Below are 22,188 nucleotides of genomic sequence, written 5' to 3'. Positions count from 1 at the left end.
AGAACAGAGATAGGACCGTCCCACACCATCCATGGTAAGGTAGAGAAACGAGGGGTTATTGCTGTTCCTGTGGCTCTCCTCTTACCCCCAAATGACAAATAGGGCCAATCCTTGCCCCAGCTCACTGCCTCTCCCAACATTCTTCCTTTGTAAGCCAAGTCTTTGAAGGAAGTTGGGGCCTGTCTACTGGAGGCCCAGTGCAGTCCCTCTGACAAGGAGAGCTGTACTCATGTTCTCTGCAAGGCTTTTACTCCCAACACTTCTACCACTTCTATTCTTCTTTCACACTTCTTTTCACACTTCTTTTCACACTATCACACTTCTATTGCTTCCTTGCCTCTTGTCTTCTTGAGTGCTACCTTGCTAGATTAGGTGAGCAGAAGTCACTTGGTCAGAGTTCATGACTCAATGAATTCCTCCTCAGTTTCTTCTCCTCTGCCATCCAGCGTCACTCACTTGGGAGATCCAGAAGGACTTAGGGGGCTTCTGGACTGATGTTTGTAGTCAATAGTGACCCAAAGTCCTTTTACGTCCTTCGCTGCAGCTCCGTAGTGCTGCAGGCAGGGATATGGCTCCTCCCTTTGTCCCTCCCAGCTCCAGCTTCAGTACACAGGCAGGACGTGGATCTAGATAGTCTCAAACACACCTCCTTCTCCCACCCCCACGGCCACCAACCCAGCCCAAACCTCGACTGGTGACAGCAATCCCAGACACTTCCTTATCTTCTTTTTCCCATTTTCCACACATCAGCCAGAATCATCTTTTAAAATGCAAATCAGATGATAACCTCTGTCCTACTAAAACCTCCACTGCACTGGCAGCTTCAGAACGTCTGTGCAGGTTGGAAGGACTGTTCCGTATCGCTGACCTAATACTGTGCAAACAGCTGTTAAAGAATGAGCGGAGGAAGGACTGACGTGGTTACGGGGGATGGAGGAAACCTCAAACCACTTTGAATAAAATCTACTGTATCCTATGGCTTGAAAACCCCAGCATGGGGTAGCCCTCCTCTTTCTCTTTCCCTGAAATAGGTCCACGGTCCCTTTGCGCACTGTGGGATGGACATGTTGGTCCCTCCCACAAGCTGAGCTCGTCCTGGCCTGGGGTCCTTAGCACATGCTCTGCCCTCCATCTCTGCTTCCGCATGACTGGATCCTCCATGGCCACAATGTCACCCCCTCAGAGAGTGCTTCTCTGACCAGCACCCCTCCCCAAGAAGCACTTCCCATGTCCCCTTCTCCTTCCCTGCCATTACTCTGTATCACCGCACTGGGCTTTCTTCATGATGCTTTCCTGAATTTTGCCAGGTTTCCTGACTGGACTGTAAATTCCAAGAATGCAAAAGAGCATTTTGATTTTGTCTCCCAGCACTTAGCACAGCGCTCAACATAATAGGCCCGCAAAAAACACCCATGAATGAATGAGTGAGTGTCCACAGGCTGGCTGTATTATTTCTTTTCTGGTCAAGAGAATCACGTGTAACTAAATGAAGAGGGTAGTAGCCAGGATGGACAGCAAATCTGGGCTCTGCACACACAGTTGCAACCATTCCCACGCCTAAATGTAAAGCTGGGGCTGGAAGTAGAGATCTATTATTAAGGGATAGTCTGATGGCATCTGAACCCAAAGAACAGGTATCACGGATGTGGAAAGGGACGTGTGGAGATATATCATAACCACATTTAAGGGCATCTAGAACCACATGGTCTAGGGGTGGGCTTCTCAGCCCCCATACTACTGAAATTTCTGGCTGAAAAATCTTCTGTCGTGAGAAGCTATCATGTGCATTGCAGGACGTTCAGCAGCATCTCTGGCCTCTGCACACGAGAAGCCAGTATCATCCTCCCCAGTGGTTGTAAACAGCCAAAAATGTCTTCAGAAACCACCAAAGGACCCCAGGGAACAAAATCATCCCAGTTGAGAGGCACTGGTCTCAGGGAACACTTAACCATTTTCGGGTGGATTGCAGTGATCTGAAAAACCTTGGATCATGCCAAAGAAAGAAAGAGGAAAACGAGATTGGTAATAGGTTGCTTTTTATTCCTGGCATGAGGACTAGCACAAAGGATTCAAAGGCCAGACTGTGTAATCAATCTAGCTTTAGCTTCAGAAATAGACAAAAGATCTACAGGACGAAGCCTGAAGCTCACTTGAGATTTCCAAAAGAAGAGAGAGGTGAATTAAATAAGACTAGATAAAATAATTCACGCCACAGCAACAGGATTTAATTACGGGTGGCTGCGGTCTGTGAATGTGAATCAAAACAGTGCCACGGGCACATCGGGCCATGATGACTGAAATGACGCCCGTCGTCAATGACTGGCTTATCAACCAGGGCTTGCTGGATGGACCAGGGGGCAGGAGCTTCCTCTGGTAGTGGCCCCAATCAATAGGCGAGTCCAGGTAAGCAGTCCAGAAGCTGGTAGACTGATGCTATCGCCGGCCCATGGCACTGCGACCAGAGCGCTTTATAAATCATCTTGACATCAGTCCAAGCAGTAGAAAAGCGAAACTGAGGTTTCGGGTTTCGGGTGTCGGGTCTGGAAGGAGGCGGCTTGGGCACAGAAGAAGTGAGCAGAGAGAGACGATAGGGGTGAGACACAAGCGAAATGCGCTCTGCCCGTAGGAAACAAACACCAAAAGTGGATTGCAGAAATGCAAATTGAGACACAGAGAAGGCGTCAAAACAGTTAAGTAAATCGGCCTCGAAGGCACTGGGAATGGAAAAATGATTACATGTAGCGCAGAGCCCTCCCAAGGAAAACAGGAAACACACTGCCCGGGGGTGGGGGGGGGGTTGGGGGGAAAGTACAAAACCTTCCTCAAACAGACAATCCTCCATGCAAGTGGAAACTTGAAAGGAGGCACGAAGCCGCCGACTCTCCCACAAACACTCAGTAACCACATAACAGCTGCCTGATGTCGAGCAGAGTCTGTGAATATGTCTTTGAAATTATCGGTGGCAACAGCTGAATAAGACAGAAGCTGTGAAGGCTTCTTCTCTGTTAAGAGAGGCTTTTAGAGAGTATCTGGGAGACCATGGGCTTCCTGATTTCAACAGCAGGGGAAGAGTGTTTTGAAGCTCTAAGCCACAGCTTGAATGTAGGAATTGCTAAGAAAGTTATGTTTAATTACAAAGAAATCAGCACCCATTTTCAGTGGGGAAACTCTTGCAAACCGGCGAGGTGAAGCCGCAAAGAACATGTTCATGGCTGACGCGGACTCTCCAAATCATTTAAACACCTTTCCAGAAAGGGTGTGACACCGTTTTTCATAAAAACCCTAATCTGCACAAATATATTCTGGCATTTACAAGGCAAGCTCTTTTAACCACAATGAGAAAAAGAAGCGCTCCCCCGCCCAAACCAATTTTGAGATTGGCTATCGGGTTACTGTCAATATTCCCGCCCAGCGGGAGGAACACTGAGGCTCATTTGAAATACCGTGTGCGGCTCTGATAAGGACATACATATGGAGAAGGTGGAGCAGAGAGCAACCAAGTGATAAAGAGACTCAAAGGAGACATACTTTACACTAGCACGTATCTTGCAAAATCAGCAACCGCACAGCACTTGGTCAGCAAAGAAGGGGATTTATGAGAGAATTTCATTGAGATGTTAAGGCAAAATCTAAAGGGATTACAAATGATAATGCAACAGGGCTGCTTGATTTTTGAATGTAAGACCTGGGTCTGCAAATTCAGGTGAAAAATGCAAAAAAGAAAAAAAAAAAAAAAAAAAAAAAGAGGGGGACAATGGGGCTACTGTCCGAATGGTGGGAAGGATAAACAAAGAAGAAAATGAATCTTACAGCATGTTGACACGGGCAGCAGAGACTCATCCCACTCTAGATTAGAAATAGGTAATTTTCTCCTTGGGTCCATCTCGTGGTTTTATTGTATGGACATGTTGGTTTTTGCTTTGATTTTTTTTTTTTTTTTTTTTTTTTTTTGACCAACCTCATTGCAAATTTTGTGTAATCCTGTTCCAGGATGCAGAAAGCAAGTCATCTCACTGTGACAGAGAATCTAGATCCCATGCATCAGGCTTGTTGAATGTTCTCTCTGGCTTTTTTTCTTACTTCCAGTTCAACACAGTCTTCAAGATTCACCCAAATTCTATCTCCTTTAAGAAGTCTTTGTTGGCTTCTTCAGCTGAAAGTGATTTCCTCCTATCCTGAGCTCTTCTGGCATTCTCTTCTCTTCGTGACACCATTTATTCTGCATTTACCTTATACCTAGCATAAGTCACATCAAGAACAAAGGAAAAAAATGAAAGACTATGGCATTTTGAGTGAGGAAATAAAGCAGGAATAATTAAAATGAGAGAGCTGGGGTCTAACTCTATTTAAGATTTGAAAAAATGGGGGCTCCTGGGTGGCTCAGTGGGTTAAAGCCTCTGCCTTCAGCTCAGGTCATGATCCCAGGGTCCTGGGATCGAGCCCCGCATCAGGCTCTCTGCTCAGCAGGAAGTCTGCTTTCTCCTCTTTCTCTGCCTGCCTCTCTGCCTACTTGTGATTTCTGCCTGTCAAATAAATAAATAAAATCTTAAAAAAAAAAAAAAAGATTTGAAAAAATGGAAGAAATCAATTTTCTTAGAAAAAAGGGACCCTAAATGCTAATATATGGTTGTGTTTGTGCTACATTATATCATCATATTTTCATTAGATAATCCTACTCTACAATATATGACTGTGTGCAGATATGTACGGGAATTTTTGTTTATTTTTAATTCTGGAAGGACAGGCACCTGCTAATAACGGATTTCCTCCAAGGAATGGACTAAACTGATAGACCCTCAGAAAAGACTTCATTTGCATGACATCCAGTACGGAGTGTGAGAAGGGAGAGGCGATGATTGAGGACTTCTGATTTGCCCCATGCGTGGATTATTTTTTATTTTCGTAAATGCATGCTCACGTGCGTATTTGCCAGAGTCTCAGAAGACATAAACCACCCCACTTCCTTTATAGTGAGAATTTAACATAAGGAATTTTTAACAAGGTGTTACAGAATTAAAAGCGTAACAGAGGCACTAACTGCACTAAGCCCCCACCACCTCGGGCGGGGGATCAAGGGAGATCGCATCATTACATTCCAAAAGTTTGCAAGAGAGCTTGGCCCGTGCTGGCGCCTCAGGATCTTGGGGGACGAGTTCAGATCTCCGACTAGAGGTGTCAGGCAAGGCTCGAAAAATGACAAAGCTGAAATCCACGCCTCCGGGAAGATTCAGGGGGAAGGGCCCTTGCTGGGCCACCCCCACAGGAACAGGAAGGACCGGAAGCCGGAAGCGGCGAGTTCTTCCTCTTCCTTCCACCTCTCTCCTCTTTGACGCCCCCTAATGGAGATAAAGGGCAGAGCCTCTCCCTCAGTCCTTGGGAACTGCGCTTTACTCACAGCTTCCCAAGTAAGTTGTATTGCAAACTCTAGGATCTTCGTGGGTCAAATAAGCAATTCAGGTCTATCCTAATCCTAGGAGTCGGAAATGGCCTCAATGAGGTTAGCAATGGACCCTGTGCTGATGTCTAACTAGTTTCGTTGGAGAGGAGTGTTGGTTTGGTAGGGAGTACACGCACTTCGGAGCTAACAGATTTTATACTTTCCCTGGCTCTGCCACTGAATGCTCAATCTTATGTAAGTGATGTAATCTCTTAAAATAACAATAGTAAGAATTAATCCCTGTCTAGTGCTTATCAGGTGTCAGGCACTAAGTGTTTTTGGTTTTGTTTTTTTAATGTGTAGTAACTAATTTAATCCTTCCAACAGTTCTGTGAGGACAGGGGACTTGAGTTAATTCATCCAAGGCCACAAAAGGGGGAGGGGGATGAAGACCAGAGTATGAACTCAGCTGTCTGATACAGAGATTTTCTCTTCACTCCAAGGTTTGCTACCTCCCACTTGTTCATGTGAGGCTTACCACTTGCCAGACACCTTTCTAGGCCCTACAGTACAGAAAACCCTCTGAGGTAAGGACTGTCATCCCCATTCTACAAATGAGGCAAATGAAGCCTGAAGGGGCCATGACTCTCTGGTCTCTGTTTCTCTGTCAAATTGAGGAAGTTGGACCAGCTGGTGCTGAAGGCTGTTTCTGCAAGACCCTAGGATCCTAATATAAAAGAACTCAAGGGCCCTGACTAAAACATAACTACAAAGAAAGTCTCTCTCACATATTTATAGACCCCTGATCTCACAAGACTAATAATAGCACCATCTTGTACCCAAGTACAAAACCTGCCAGCTCGATCGAGGTTCTCATTCCCCATCATCCATTCCCCTGCTAGGAATTAGATGAGAAACAAAAGGAAGGGGATCAACAGCTTTTTAGAAAAAAAAAAAAAAGTCATTTAGAGTGATCTGTTTCTTGCTTTTGGGCTTGTGGTCATTCCACATCTGACTATAACCCTTAATATTATTGTGGAGGGGATAACACACTTTTTTTATTACTTTGCTTTTCCCATTTTTATATCCTGTTTGACTTTTAAATGTTCAGTCTACCACAGGCCTTTGAGATGGGTTGGCATTTTCAAAACAGAAAGGTCCAGAGACCAAGGATCCTTAAGAACTTGCCTGAGGACACCCACCTGGTAAGAACTGAGCTGGGATTTGAACTTATGATGAGTTTTACCTATAGTGACAGTACCAGGGCTGCCAAGACTAAAACTGATCTTGTCTTAGAAATCTTATTTTTTTAAATAAAAATGCTCCTGTCACTGTGTAACCTTGTAACTCTTGACAAGCTAGGGATAGGGACATTAACAAACTGCCAGCCCCTCAGCCAAATGACCTGACACCACTGAATCCCTGAAAATGTCACCAAAGCTAGTGACAGCCCAGCCACCCACTATGCTGTTAGGGCCCATAGGTGTCCAGTGTCCCCAGGAACTTCACACCATACTACTGGGCCTGATATTTAGAATATGACAAATCCCCTAAGAGCCTCAGGAATGGAGTGATTTTTATAAGGACAGACACCCATTTTCTTAGAAATGTTCCTATGGGAAGAAAAAATTGTGCATCTGGGACAATGCCAGTCTTTTCTGTTCACCCTCAGATGATTTTAGCCAAAACATTTCTAGTGCCACACTGAGATTATGATAAAGTTCCCACTAGCCTTTTGGACACTATCTGCTGGGAAATAGAGCGTTCACTATAATAACAAGAGACCTGCCTCAGAGAGAGATTATGATTCTTCATCTGAACATCTGTAGAGCCCCAGAAAGAGTTTGGATAAGAAAGCGAGGGGAGAGAAAGCCTTCCCAAGGAATGGTCCTGGAGTGCATAGTTCCATGTCATTACCCCAGCAACAGCTGAGCAAGGGGGTGGAGAGCTGTTCCTGTTTCTTTTCTTCCCCCTACAGATAGACTGGGGGAGTCCTTTGGGAATTCTCTACCCTCTTTCCAATGTGCCCAATGTCTCTCTCAAATGTGAAAATGAAATTACTTTAACGAATCATCAAAGTCAACAACTTATTGAATCTAATATTTCTACTGAAGGCACGGTGGGGTTCTTCGATCAGGGCTCAAGCCCCAGGTCTACCAGCTCTACAGATCTATGCAGGGATATAGCCTCTTAAGCCTGGGTGTCTTCATTTGACAAAGAGGAGCAATAAAACCCCTCTCATTGGCTGGTATATTAGTTTCCAATGGCTGTTGTAACAAAGTACCACAGAGTGTGTGGCTTCAAATAACAGAAACATTTACTTTCATAGTTTTGGAGGCTCAAGTCCAAAACCAAGGCATTAGCAGGAATAAGTTTCTTCTGAAGGCTCTAGGGAAGAATTATTCCTTGCCTCTCCCAGCTTCTGGTGGCCCCAGGCATACCTTGGTTTATGGCAGCATAACTCCAATCTCTGCCTCATCTTTACATGGCCTTCTTTTTTCTGTGTCCCTTGTCTTATAAAGTCATCAGTCGTTAGATTTTGGTCAGCCCTAATTCATAATCTCATCTTGATTTTTGACTAATTACATCCACAAAAGCCTAATTTCCAAATACGGTTAAATTCTGAGGTTGCGAGTAGACATGAATGGGTTGGGGGTACAGTTACCATCAACCTGTGATGGCTGTTTGGGGCATTAAATAAGAAGTGTTTCATACAATGCTTACGTGTTACAGATGTTTAATGAATAAAGGAATTTTTATTGGTTTTGTTACTATCGCTGCTGCAGGAACCATTGTTTTCCTAGAGAATTAAAAAAAAAAAAAAGTTTAGATCTGGGAATGAAAAGGCAAGCCTTTTCAAGGAGTAGTAGGGGAAGGGAGAGCATAAAGACCCAGGAGAGAGAAAGTAGGAGATTCAGAAAGGGAGAGGATAAAGTGCTAAAGGGACAATTACTGTGTGAGCTTGCTTGGTTTCTGTGCCTTCAAGGGCCAAGATCCAGGATGAGCTATCAACGTTGGTTGGGAAAATTAGACATCTCAGCCTGGCCTGGTCTGGCTTTACTTCGCTGAGGGAAAAGAAACAAGAATCTGGGGAAAGGAACTCTCCACATCCCCACTTCCGATATATGTATTTCAGAATGTTTCTTACAGGAGTGGAAGAGGAATAGAATCTGGAAGCAACACTCCCATGAGCTGATGCCTTCTCACTGAAAAGTGACTCTGTCTCTTAGAGCTGAGCATAAAGAGAGACTCATGATTTCAGGTGATTCCTGAGCCCTGGAAATCAACCAATTATAGCAAAGAATGTGAAGTCAGAGATAGCTAAAAAATCCAGGCCCCTTCCTCCCCAAGGCCAGAATGTCTAGCATCCTGAATGGTCTAAAATTTAGTCAACACGATTCTGAATACACTAAAATTTCATTCTGATATAAACTGTACACTGCCAAGCATTGTAACTAGTAGTTTTGACATGTTTGACACATCTTTATGTCATCAGAGGAGACGGAAGGGCAAGAAGTGAGGCACAACTAGAAATTATTAACTATAAAGATCCTTTGAAGACTAACTTCTTTCTTCCAGAAACTAGCCTAGTGGTCTCTCAGCCAAGTGTTCCTAATCTTCTCTCTATACCCTGGTTTTCTTTGTTTCTTTCTTCTTCTCTTTCTTTCTTTTGAGAGAGAGAGCATGAGCAGAGAGAGGAGCAGAGGGATAGGAAGAGAGACTCTCAAGCAGACTCCATGCTCAGCATAAAGCCCAACATGGGGCTCGATCTCATGACTCTGAGAACATGAACTAAACTGAAATCAAGAGTGATTTCTCACTCACTCAACTGAGTGAGTCACCCAGGCACCCCTGCACCATGAATACTTCTGACAGTTTGGTAAAGCTCATGGACCTCTTCTCAGAATATGTTAAAAAAAAAAAAGTAAAATAAAATAGCAAACTAATGATATCAATGTTAAAATACCAACAACAAAAACAACAAATATATGATATGGTCCATATGTGCTTTTTTATTACTATATTAAATTACAAGCTCCAGCAGCAGGTCCTATTGCTACCATAATTTTGAAGACATGAGGGATACAAGCAATAGTTCAAGATCTCTGCAGCCCCTATGGTGGGATCTATAAATAACCTATGATTTGTTGCCTACATTCATAATTGAAGAAAATCTTAAATTGAAAATAAACACACAGTTTTTTCCTCACCAAAGTTCACAGAATTCTATCCACAGAAATGGGCGGCCCCCAAATTTAGAACCTCTGTTCTAAGCAAACTTTCCTCTTCTCCAGCTGGGTTTAGGCTTTCTTTGCTGTTCTTTCTCCAGCTCCTTTAGGTGTAGGGTTAGATTGTGTATTTGAGACCTTTCTTGTTTCTTGAGAAAGGCTTGTATTTCTATATATTTTCCTCTTTGGACCACCTTTGCTGTGTCCCAAAGATTTTGAACAGCTGTTTTTTCATTTACATTTGTTTCCCCAAATTTTAAAAATTCTTCTTTAATTTCCTGGTTGACCCATTCATTCTTTAATACAATGCTTTTTAGCCTCCCTGTATTTGAGTTCTTTCCAACTTTCCTCTTGTGATTGAGTTCTAGTTTCAAAGCATTGTGGTCCAAAAATATGCAGGGAATGATCCCAATATTTTGGTACCAGTTGAGACCTGATTTGTGGCCCAGGATGTGATCTATTCTGGAGAATGTTTCACGTGTACTAGAGAAGAATGTGTATTCTGTTGCTTTGAGATGCAATGCTCTGAATATATCTGTGATGTCCATCTGGTCCAGTGTGTCATTTAAAGCCTTTATTTCCTTGTTGATCTTTTGTTTAGATGATCTGTCCATTTCAGTGAGGGGAATGTTAAAATTCCCCTCTACTATTATTGTATTAATGTGTTTCTTTGATTTTGTTATTAGTTGGCTTATATAATTGGCTGCTCCCATGTTAGGGGCATAGATACTTAAAATTGGTAGATCTTCTTGTTGGACAGACCCTTTAAGTATGATATAGTGTCCTTCCTCCTCTCTTATTATAGTCTTTGGCTTAAAATCTAATTTATATGATATAAGGATTGCCACCCCAGTTTTCTTTTGATGTCCATTAGGATGGCCAATGGTTTTCCACCCCCTCACTTTAACCTGAAGGTGTCTTTGGGTCTAAAATGAGTCTCTTACAGACAGCGTATTGATGGGTCTTGTTTTTTCAATTCAGTCTTATACCCTGTGGTGCCCATTTGTTGGGGCATTTAGCCCACTTAATTCAGGGTAACTATTGAAAGATATGAATTTAGTGCCATATGTTGCCTTTACAGTGACTGTTATTGTATATTGTCCCTGTTCCTTTCTGGTCTATGTTACTCTAAGGCGCTCTCTTTGCTCAGAGGACCCCTTTCAATATTTCCTATAGGGCTTGCACGGTATTATTGAATTATTTTAGTTTTTGTTTGTCCTGGAAGGTTTTTCTCTCCCCTTCTATTTTCATTGACAGTATAGCTGGATATAGTATTCTTGACTGCATATTTTTCTCATTTAGCACCCTGAATATATCATGCCAGTCCTTTCTGGTCTGCCAGGTCTCCATGGGTCAGTCTGCTGCCCAGCTAATATTTCTATCCTTGTATGTTATAGACCTCTTGTCCTGAGCTGCTTTCAGGATTTTCTCTTTGTTTCTGAGACTTCTAAGTTTTACTGTTAGATGTTGGGGTGTTGATGTATTTTTATTGATTTTGAGGGGGGTTCTCTGTGCCTCCTGGATTTTGATGCCTGTTTCCTTCCCCAGATTAGGGAAGTTCTCTCTTAAAATTTGCTGCAATTCTGCCCTTCTCTCTCTTTCTTCTTCTTCTGGGATCCCAATCATTCTAATATTGTTTCATCTTATGGTATCACTTATCTCTCAAATTCTCCCTTCTGATCCAGTAGTTGTTTTTCCTCTCTTTTTCTCACCTTCTTTATTCTCCATCATTTGGTCTTCTATATCACTAATTCTCTCTTCTGCCTCATTTCTCCTAGCAGTTAGAGACTTCATTTTTTATTGCACCTCATTAATAGCATTTTTTTATTTCAACTTGGTTAGATTTTAGTTCTTTTATTTCTCCAGAAAGGGATTCTCTAGTATAATCTATGCTTTTTTCAAGTGCAGCTAGTATCTTTATAATCATTATTCTGAACTCTAGTTCTGACATCTTTCTAATGTCCCTATTGATTAGGTTCCTGGCATTCGGTACTGCCCCTTGTTCTTCTTTTTGAGGTGAGTTTTTCTGTTTTGTCATTTTGTCTAGGGAAGAACAGATGAATGAGAGAACAAAATGCTAAAAGGGTAACAATGACCCCAGAAAAATGTACCCTAAACAAATAAGAGGAGACTCAAAATGGTTGGTGGGGGGAGTAGAAAGGAATTTTTTAAAAAGGTATATGATCAGGCTGGTGAATAGAACAGAACCATACACTGTATTTGGGGTGTATTTTGGTCTGTTAGAAGAAACCGTGTTCCAAAATTTTAAAGAAGGAAAACACACACACACACACACACACACACACACACACACAAGGGTAAATACAGTGAAGGGATGGAATATGACTGTAAAGGTGAAAATTAAAAAATATTTTAAGAAAGGAATTAATAAGATAAGAAGCTGGTGGAAAAAAGAAAGAAAAAAAAAAATGGAGAGAGAATGTGATCAGGCTGGAGACTAGAACAAAGCCATACACTAGATTTAGGGTATATTTTGGTCTGTTAGAATAAACTGTATCCCAAATTTTTAAAGAAAGAAAAACATATATATAAAATAAGGTTAAATACAATGAATATGTATTTATGTAGAATATGTAATATTCTATGTAATATTTATGTAGAATATGTAGAATATGACTATAAAAATTAAAATTCAAAAAGATTTTTAAAAAGGTATTGATGTAAAAAGGTATTGATGTTTGTTGAAAAAGAAAAGAAGAAAAATTTTTAAAAATAGAAAAAGAAATAAAGAAATGAAATAAAGAAATAAAGAAAATTTTGAAAATGAACTTTGAAAGACTAAAGAATCATGGGTAAAATGCCATGAATTCTATGTGCTGTTTTTCCCTAGCACTGGAGTTTTGTAGTTCTCATTGATCGGTGAGCTTGGTCTTGGCTGTATGTTCTTGCTGATCTTCTGCGGGGAGGATCCTGTTGCAATGATTCTCAAATGTCTTTGCTTGAGGCAGAATTGCACCAGCCTTGCCAGGGGCCGGGCTAAGTAATCCGCTCTGGTTCGCTCTCGTGGGCTTTTTTTCCCTGAACGCTTTCCATAGATTTCCAGAGGACGGGAATGAAAATGGCGGCTTCCCAATCTCCGGCCCAGAGGAGCCAAGAGATCAGGGCCCCACTCTTCAGTGCGCCCTCAGAGAAAAGCTCTCAATCACTCCTGTCTCCCTGGTGTCTCCAGCTGCGATCTGAACTCACCCAGCCTGTGACGGAGCATTTCTGTCTCTGGCACACAACCCCATTTGGAGTCTCCAAACCCAGCAGATTCCTGCCATGTGCTCCCGTGTCACACCCCCCCAGGGAAGGAAGAAGGGGGTCTCTTCGGAAGTGCCACTTGTAAGGTCCCTGCTTGAAGAGCAGTGGCCCAGCTGTGCCTTGGATCATGGTTTAAGGTAACCCCGAGCTGAGAGCCCACTCTTCGGCTCTGTCTCTGCCGTGGTTTCCCTGCTCCAATACCTGGGAGCTCTGCCACACTCAGGGACCCCCAGCCTTTCTGTGACCCTGAGTCCTGAGACCACATTGTCCCTGCGAGGGCTTCACCCCTCGCTTAGCCTCTGGAGCGATGTCCCTCAGTGGAGCAGTCTTCTAAAAGTTCTGACTTTGTGCTCCACTGCTCTACTGCTTACAGGAGCTGGCTGGCAGAGGCTCCCTCCTCACATGGTCTATCTTTCCATTTATTGTCTCGGACTCACTTCCCTGCATGTCCCCCTTCCAGAAAGCGGTTGCTTTTCTGTTCATAGAATTGCTGCTACTCTTCTCCTCCATCTCCTGTTGAGTTTGTAGGTGTTCAGAATGGTTTGGTAACTATCTAGCTGAATTCCTGGAACCAGATGAAATTTAGGCTTCCTACTGCTCTGCCATCTTGCTCCTCCTCCTCTAAGCAAACTTTTCAAAGGTACTCAGTTTCCAGTGGGCTCTGCCCACCAGCCTGAACACCAACTTGGTTATGTTGGCAAAGGAGGGCCCCTGCTGGCCAAAGAGCTCAAGCCAGTCATCTGCAAACTGCAGTAATTGGTGATGTTAGAAAACAATAGGTCAGGCAATTAATTTACTCACATCAAGAAATGAAGCTGGGAAGCTACTCATCAGCCAGTTAGTACAGTTTTAAAATCTCCATGTGGCTTTCTGGGGAAGCTCTGATGTGGCTAGTGGTCTTTAGCAGACGAGGATGCCAGCTGGGCAGGCTGTCTCGAAGAGGGATGCTTTCACCTGCTCCTGGTCAGCAACAACAAAAACCCTGCAGATTGCTTAAAGGTTAGATATCCCCATGGATTTGTCTAACCAAGATTTTTAGGACCTGCCTTCAGTACTTGGAGCATGGAGCCAAGGGGAAGGGAAGGAGAGCAGAGATGAATTCGGGACTTACTGCGTGTCACAAACCAGGGTGTTTACAGATAGGCTATTGCAATCGATGTCTAAAGCAACTCTGCATGGGGTTTTTTAATTAATTAGTTTGTTTGTTCTTATATGCCGATGTAAATGAGGCTTGGAGAGGAAAGTTGTCACTTGCCCATGGTCGCTGGATGAACAGCCGTTTGGGTTGGAGGGATGGAGCCCATCGGATGCCCAGTCCCTTCCACCCGAGGTAGGGCAGTGAGATGCCCACAACAGTGCCCGCTCCTCTCGGCACCGAGTTCTGGAGGCTGCTGTCTGGTATGAATCCTGGGCATCACCACATACTAACGGTGTGAATTTAGAAAAGTTAACCAATCACTGTGTGCCTCAGTTCCCCAAACTGTAAAGCGAGGATAATAATAGTACCTATGATAAGGGATGTTGTGTTGATTACATGTAGAACCCATAGAACATTGCCCAATACCTGGAGGCAATCAATAAATGATAGGTACTATCCGTCTCAGACAACATTGACAATACCACCTCCTGAGCCCTAACACAACAACACAGCTGCCAATAGCTTAAACCCGTGTTTCTCAATTGCAGGCAATTTCGTTACCCAAGGGACACTTGGCAAGGTCAAGACGTGTTTGGTTGTCACAACTAGGGGGCCAGAGAAATCACTAAATACCCTATAGGGAACAAGACAGCTGCTTCCACAATAAAGAAGTATGTAGCTCCAAGTGTCCATAGTACGAAGGCTGAGAAACTCTACCCGAAACTGAACAGCAGTGACGTAAGGATATTTTCCCAGATGTGATGAGGCACTACCTTGAAATGGGAAGCCCCCATCCTAGCAGAGGGAGGCCAGACAATAAACAAATAAAGAAAAAAAGAAAGTATTGGTGACAGTAAATGCTGTGAGAATAAAACAGCAGAACCTGATCGGGTCGGGCTGCTTTAGGCCTGACAAGCAGGAAGTCTTCATGGAAGAGGAGGCATTTAAACTGGAACCTGGATGACAAGAAGTGACCAGCCAGTGAAGATCTGAACAGAGAGCATCTAACTGGCAAGGGGATCGTTCTTCCAAAAATGCCAAAGTAGGGACAACCTGAATGTGCCTGAGGAAGAGAAAGAATGGGAAGCCAGCGACTAGTGGGAAGGGCCAGATAAGGAGGGAAGTAAAATTCCTGTAAGGCCACACAGAGTGGCTTCTTTCAGACAATGCTACTTCTTGGTGTTACTCTTCAGAAAAAATATTACCTAAAAATACTTGATGGTAACTAAAATATGTGATTTGTTGTATGGTAAAAACTTTAAGTTGGTTTTAAAGTTTGTGTTTATTTCTTCGTTAGGGAGCAATAATAGGGAGTCTCTTTCCTAGGAATAAATTAATTAACAAGGCCAGTTATTGGAATTAGCTATTCTTTTTTGAGATAAATCATATTTTGCTCTATTTGCACTTTTTTTTTTTGAAGATTTTATTTATTTATTTGACAGAGAGATCACAAGTAGACTGAGGCAGGCAGAGAGAGAGAGGGAGGCAGGCTCCCTGCTGAGCAGAGAGCCCGATGCAGGGCTTGATCCCAGGACCCTGGGACCATGACCTGAGCTGAAGGCAGAGGCTTTAAGCCACTGAGCCACCCAGGCACCCCTCTGTTGGCACTTTTAGTGCCATATTACAGTGCACATTCTGAGAATCAATAAAGCCAGGATAAGGGGTGGGGAGGAGGGCAGAGAGGTGCTCCGCTAAACCTGTAGAGCTTTGCCCATAGTTCCCCATGCTCACAGTCAGAGGCTGAGGAAGGCTCATCACAGGATCTGATTATCTACGTTTTCCATGGTTCCTGATGGATTTCTTCACATAAAGGCAGAAAGTATCACAGGATACTTTAACTAGCTCTCATACAAAATTGAACCAGAGTTGGAATTCATTAAGCAAGTAAATGAAGTAAAATGTTGATAAAATGTCCCATAGCCCGATTGGTTTATAGAATGGGGGAAGGGAAGGACAGTCAAGAGGTTTCTATTTTTGAAGATGGAATAAACTATCCAGAGTCCTCCAGGCAGGAATGTCTGTGTGGCATAAACAACAGGAAGTGAGGCCTCCATACTATTTGGAGCATTCTTTTTTTTTTTTTTTTTTTTTTTAACAGAGAGAGAGATCACAATTAGACAGAGAGGCAGGCAGAGAGATTGGGGGAAGCAGGCTCCCCCGCGGAGCAGAGAGCCTGATGTGGGGCTCGATCCCAGGACCCTGAGATCATGACCTGAGCCGAAGGCAGAGGCTTTAACCCAGTGAGCCACCCAGGCGCCCCACTATTTGGAGTATTCTTAAGCAGCTGTGGGCTCCGAGTTTTCTCTAGGTGCTGTATTACATTCAGGTTTTAAAAAGTAGCTGGTAATATTTAGGACTATTACAAGACCCCAGCTGGAAAGTATGTGGTGGTCTCAGTCAGTGAAGCAGGCAAAGCAAACCTGTCGGCCATCTAACCAGAGTCCACACCGACACATGACTCAAGTAACCCAATTAGGACAAATTATTAGTTGCCTCCTCCTCTTCCTTTAGTCTTAGGACCCCTAGTTTTATTTGGGCAATAAAATGTACCCAGCAAGAAGAGTGTATTTCCCAGTCCTAGCAAAACCGTGTATGACCCTATGTCTAATTCCCAGCCAATGAAATTAAATGGAAGTGTTTTGTGTGATCTTTGAGAAAACATCTCAAATGACAGCTGATGTATATACCCTTTGCTTATTCTTTCCTTCCCCCCATTCTGACACTAGAATATAGATATAATGGCTGGAGCTCTACCAGCCATTTTGTACTATGAGGGCAAGGGTCATACTCTAAGGAAGACAGTGCTCACTTGAAGGAGCCTAGAAGGAGCCTGACTGGAAGGACTCTGTGCAGTTACATACCAGCCCAAAGTACTCGATCTCTGAATTTCTTTTATGTGTGAGAGAAATCAACTACTTCTTTTAAGGCCACGGTCTTAAAAGTTTTTGTTTCATGCAGTCAGAACTAATCCTAAATGATACCCCAATATTTGCATGATCTACCTAAATTGATATTGAAGGGCCAAGATTAAGTACTCTCATAAAGTCTTATTTTATCTAAGTTTCTTAGAATTATTATTTTGGAACAATGAACAACTTATAATAAGATTGACACTGTGTAAGGTCTTAGTTTGAATCCACATGGTGCCCCCATTAATCCAAGGGGTGTTTTAAAGCACTTGGCAGGTCTCATCACAGAAGAGAATGGAATTCAGGTGTTCTATGGCCTCTGTCACTTAACGCTGGTCTAAGGCATCTGCAATCATTGGTATACATTAATAGAGCCCCTCATCTTCAGGCCCCTATAGCGGAGTAGTCAATAATCGTCAGCTAAAAATAAGTCACTAGAAGATCTGGGAAGTCCCTTTTTTTTTTCTTTTTTACTGAGCTTCCTGATCTTTTTGATGCAATAGTATCCTGGCTCCACAATAGCCAATCTTAGTATTAAAATAAGACAGGTAGTTCCTTGCCGCATGTGGTACCAATTATTACTGCTCACCAAATGCTTCTCAATCTCTGCCTTTCAGCCACATGATTAATTGCATTTGATGGAGCTCTGTAGTTGAGTAGGGTCATGTCCTGGCTAATGAGCTGTATCACTTCCAAGTTTAGTATTTAATTGCTCATGCAGAGTTGTAGTTTTCATTTCGCATCATAGCAGGTAGTGGTGGCCCGTCAGCTGTGTCCACGAGGGCAGGTGACACGCTTTCACTGCTGAGCAGAGTCCCCACCCAGGCATATGTATATATATATATACAGTTTTTGTGTATATATACATGTGTATATATACATGCATATATATACATATATATAAATTTTTTTTTTTGCTTCAATCCACCACTATTTGGAGATTGTTATTGCAATCGGCATTATCCTGATATACTACCCCATCCAGAAAAATACCTTCTGAAGATGGGAGTGATCACAGCAGAACTGAATGATACAATCTATGGTTCCAACAGTAAGAGAAGAGATGTGGGTAAGTTCCCCCTGACTTGACTCATGCACTTAACCCTTTTAACATCCATAAATTCTGTTCATGAAGCTTTTTTGTTAAGTGGTTTCCTGCAACACATCTACCTACAAAAATCTGTCAGTAAGCAAAGCAATTCTCCCATTTCTCCGTGACTTCAGACCCTGTCAAATGTTACTGCCCAGCCTAGCCTTCAGATTCCATACACAATTAGCGCCACCGTGTGGTACTTAAGATAAATGACATTCATTATGGGACTATAAAAGCAAGGTCACTTACCCATTGAGAAAGGGTTTGTACATAATAAAAGAAACCACATCCAGGTTGCTGGGACACCAAAAAAAGCAAGAGGGAAAATATTCCGGCCATGTGAGCTAGGAAACTCAATAGAGGCGAGGCTTGCTCATTTATTTATTCGTTCAAGCAATATTTACTAAGTTCTGCCATATGCCAGATATTGTTCTGGGCCCTGGAAATACAGTAGTGAACAAGATAAAGTCCCTCCTTTAGTTGGAGAGATAGACAATGGAATAAATCAACAAAGTAATATATACTACAATAGCAGATAAATCTGGTTTCAAGCACAGAGAGTGATGGGGAGGAGTTGTTTTAAATAAGGTCGACAGAAATAAAGGCAAGAAATCAACATTAACTCACCCAAAGCTACTTTAGAAAAATGACCCAAATCTCAAATATATATATAAATATGAGCATTCTCTTGCAAATATTAAATGCTAAGATGCTTCAAGATGCCCAAAGCTTGGTTTGTAAACACCCTGTCTTAGTGCATTCAGGTTGCTGTAACAAAAATACCATAGACGGGGTGGCTGAAACAACATTTTTTTCTCACAGTTCTGGAGAGCGAGAGGTTTGAGATCAAGATGACAGCAGATTCAGTGTCTGGTACAAACCCTCTCCCTGGATTGTAGGTGTGTCCTCAAATGGCGAAAGGAACTTCTGGGATCTCTTTTTTTGAAGACATTAATCCTACTCGTGAGGATTCCACCATCAGGACTGAATCCTTCCCGAAGTCCTCATCTCCTAATGACATGATACCGGGGGTTAGGATGACAACATATGAATCTGCGGAGGACACATTCCGTCTATAGCAATCACCCTGAAAAGAAATTACGATTCTTTGGACAAAACACTGATTGTTCAGGTCTGAGGCAGGAAATGAACATGAAGATCCTGGGACATGCTGTTATGCCAAAAAAATACAGAACCATATAAGGATTAACTACTATGGTCATAAGAGTCTTCACCTTTCACAGTGAACACATTACAGGGGCTCTCACTGGCCAAACTGTGGCTATTTAAGCATCAGAATACTAACTGTAATTGATATTACATTGGATGACTAAAGTTTATGAGTGGTGATTTCTTAAAGGGAAGGGGCACTGTTATATAGAATGCCCATAGAAGGTGTGTTACAGAATTACAGAATCATTATTTTGTAAACTAAGGTAGAATTCTTGCAAGGATCATCTGGTATATTAATTCCTGTTGCCAATGTAACAAATTACTACAATCTTAGTGGCTTACAACAACACAGATTTACTATTTTACAGTTCTGGAGGTCAGAAGTCTGGCTGCGCTCCTTCTGCAAACTCTAGGGAAAAATCTGTTTCTTGTCTTTTCTACTTTCTACATGCTGTCTGCATTCCTTGGCTCTCGTGGCCTCACATCACTCCCACCTCTGCTTCCATTACTGCATCTCCTTCTGACCCTGACCTATCTGCTTCCCTTTTATAAGGACCCTTGCAATAACATCGAGCTCACCCAGCTAATCCAGGATATTCTCCCCATCACAAGATCCTTAATATATCTGCAAATTCCCATTTTGCCATGTAAGGTAACATATTCTAGGTTTCAGGCATTAGGATATAAACATTTCTGGAGACTATTATAAGCCTACCACTAGGTACAGTGTATGTATGTGTACGTGTAATGTGTGTGTGTGTGTGTATGTATACATATACATATGTATATACTTACATATATTTGTATATATTTATTCTATAATATCAAGTACACAAATCACTTGTAAGATATTCTTGCCAAAAATGTTTAACTTGAATCTAATCAAGCCTCTAGCCCTAACTTTCAGCCAGTTTAGAGAAATGACACCATAATAAAATAATCAAACACATTCAACATATGGGACATACTATATATTTACTAGGCTATATGTTATACCATCCTAGACTCCTCAAAATTGCAAGGTCATAAAAATAAAAGGATATTCTAAAAATTTTTAAAAGAACTTAAGAAACATAATAACTAAATGCAACATGTGAACCTTGATTGGATCTTGGTTAAAAGATAATTGGTGGGTAAAAAAAAAAAAAGGTAATTGGTGGAATTTTAAACTTGTGCTAAATATTAGATGATATTATGGAATTATTGCCAATACTCATATTTACATAGGATAATGTCCTTATTTTTAGAAATGCATGTTGAAATACTTAGGAGTGAAATATACAATGTATGGAACTTACTTTCAAATATTTTAGATAAAAACTGTGCGTGTGTAGACGGGGAGGCGGGTAGAGGGCACGTGGGCGGCTCAGTCGTTACGCCTCTGCCTTCCACTCAGGTCATGATCCCAGGGTCCTGGGATCGAGTCTCGCATCGGGGTCCCTGCTTGGTGGGAGGCCTGCTTCTCCCTCTCCCTCTCTCCCTTGCTTGTGTTCCCTCTCACTGTGTCTCTGTCAAAAAAATAAATAAAATCTTAAGAAAAAAAAGGGGGGAGGTGGCGAGATGAAACAATATGGCAAAACGTACATGATTTTGTTTCTAAGGGGAGAGTATGTAGTCTATATTGTAGTCGCAACAATTAATTTTATGAGTCAATTGGACTATGTCATGATATTCAAATATTTGACCAAACGTTATTCTAGCTGTTTCTATGAAGGTATTTTTAGATGAGATTAACATCTAAATCAGCAGAGTTGAGTAAAGCAGATTATCCTCCATACTATAGGGTGGGCCTCCTTTAGTCAGTTGAAGGCCTTAAAAGAAGACGAGGACACCTCTCCCCTGGAAGAATGAATGTTGTCAGGAGATCACCTTCCGACTTAAACTGCAGCACTGACTCTTCTCTAGGTCTCCTGCCTGCCCCCACCCCCGCCCATCCTACAGATTTTTAACTTGCCTCCCTCCACATCACATAAACAAATTCCCTAATACCTCTCCCTCTCTAGCACATGTATATGTATAATACAGATCACATATATATTAGCACATAAGGATATATTTTATATATTACACCCTATTCATATATATATATATATATTTTTTTATTCCTGGGCTAATTTATAGTTAGTTTGCTTAATTGCTAGCCCCTGAAAAAGCAAAAAAGTGATTAAAAGTAGCAGGATGGGGAACAGCAGGAGGAGATTTAAATAACCCAATTGTACATAAGAAAATGGCTTTGAAAGGGGAACATATATATCTGAAATGCATGGCTTAGGGACATGTAGTCTCTCCTTTACACGTAATTGAAGGCAGATTCAAAATTGTAAAGGAAGTGATGATATATTAGCAACAGACTTTAAGAATAAACTTCAGGAAACTTTTAAACCGAGGAGACACTATACACCAAACACCTGAAAGGGGCTTTGTTCTCTGACAAAGGGCTCATACCCAAAATAGGGGACTTAATCAGAGAAAGTACAAAGAAATGGAAAATTGCCAGTTTGGAGAGTTCCAATATGTAGCGGAACATTTTCAAAGAGCTTTAAAAAGTAAACTAGCTGGAAGTCAAACCAAATTTATGTCCCTTTAGGTAAAATAACTTGCCTCCAACTTGGTGTCTCGGCTATTGTAAATAATGCTACAACGGACATGTTTCGACTTTTCTAGACTTCCACAGAAATGTAATTGTACAGTTAAGTACTCTTTTGTGTCTGGCTTCCTTCACTCATTTGTCTATCCGTTCATCTACCGAACCGTTTGGAAGTCTTTATAGTTTGGAGTCATTAAGAACAAAGTTATGGTCACTCACAAACAACACCTTGTATAGATGTCGGTTTTCACTTCTCTTAAATACCTAGAAACAGAATTGCCGGATCCTAAAAGCATGTGCTTAACTTTATAAGATACTGCCAAAATATCTTCCAAGTTGTTGGTATCATTTTGCATTGTTACTAACAGTATTTGAGAATTCCAGTTGCTTCAGATCTTCGCCAATATTTGGTACTGGC

The sequence above is a fragment of the Mustela putorius genome, unplaced genomic scaffold, assembly GCF_011764305.1.
Source record: "Mustela putorius furo isolate JIRA1106 unplaced genomic scaffold, ASM1176430v1.1 tig00000275_pilon_pilon_pilon, whole genome shotgun sequence".
Lineage (NCBI taxonomy): Eukaryota > Metazoa > Chordata > Mammalia > Carnivora > Mustelidae > Mustela > Mustela putorius.
Note: the sequence above shows the minus strand (reverse complement) of the source record.